At 44.7% G+C, this 917-nt stretch overlaps 1 pseudogene; it reads left to right on the top strand.

Annotated features, from left to right (window-relative positions):
- Nucleotides 1-70: 70 nt before the first annotated feature.
- Nucleotides 71-600, top strand: LOC104856749 (annotated as a pseudogene).
- Nucleotides 601-917: the final 317 nt, after the last annotated feature.

The following is a 917-nucleotide window of genomic DNA, read 5'->3' as shown; positions in this document are numbered from 1 at the left end:
AAAAAAAGAAAGAAATCTCTAATTCCTTTGCAATTTGTAGATATTTCCATGAGCTATAATTTAGACTATGATGAATACTCACTCTGATGATCTCACTGCTGGTGTCACCCCTAAAATGATTTGTGGGGAACTAATACCCAGTGTAATAACATTAAGAAGTGGGGCTGCCATTCGCGGTGCCATCACTCTGGACAAGCTCTCCATTGTCCCCGTGCAGAGAGGCTACTGGGGGCACAAGGTTGGCAGGCCTCACACTGTCCCTTGCAAGGTGACAGGCCGCTGTGGCTCTGTGGTGGGGCATCTGATCCCTGCCCCAGAGGCACTGGCACTGTGTCAGACCATGTGCTCAAGAAGCTGCTGCTGATGGCTGGTGCTGATGACTGCTACACTTCTGCCAGGGGCTGCACTGCTATTCTGGACAACTTTGCTAAGGCCACCTTTGATACCATCTCCAAGTCCTACAGCTACCTGACCCCGGACCTCTGGAAAGAGACTGTCTTCACCATCTCTCCCTACCAGGAATTCACTGACCATCTTGTGAAAACTCATACCAAAGTCTCTGTTCAGAGGACTCAAGCTCCAGCAGTAGCAAAAACATAAGGGTTTCTAAAGAAGAAAAATAAAAATGAATGAAACCTGTAAAAAAAAAAAAAGAAGAAGAAGAAGTAGGGCTATTAGGAGGCCATTAGGTAGTGAGGGGACCCCTCACAAATGGGATTAGTGCCCTTATAAAAAGTGGCTTGGGACCCTTTTTACCTCTTTCACTATATAAAGAAACAAGGAAGTCTCATTCCTGAAGCATGGAGAAAGAGCTTATCATATACTGAATCTGCTGGTGCCCTGATCTTGGATTCAGTCTCTAGAATTAATAAAATAAATTTCTTTTTTCATATGGTCCACCAATTCCATTAGTGGAT

This window comes from Fukomys damarensis, unplaced genomic scaffold (genome assembly GCF_012274545.1).
Source record: "Fukomys damarensis isolate Sample0158 unplaced genomic scaffold, DMR_v1.0_HiC HiC_scaffold_12, whole genome shotgun sequence".
Classification (NCBI taxonomy): Eukaryota; Metazoa; Chordata; class Mammalia; order Rodentia; family Bathyergidae; genus Fukomys; species Fukomys damarensis.
Note: the sequence above shows the minus strand (reverse complement) of the source record. Positions and strands in the feature narration are given on the sequence as shown.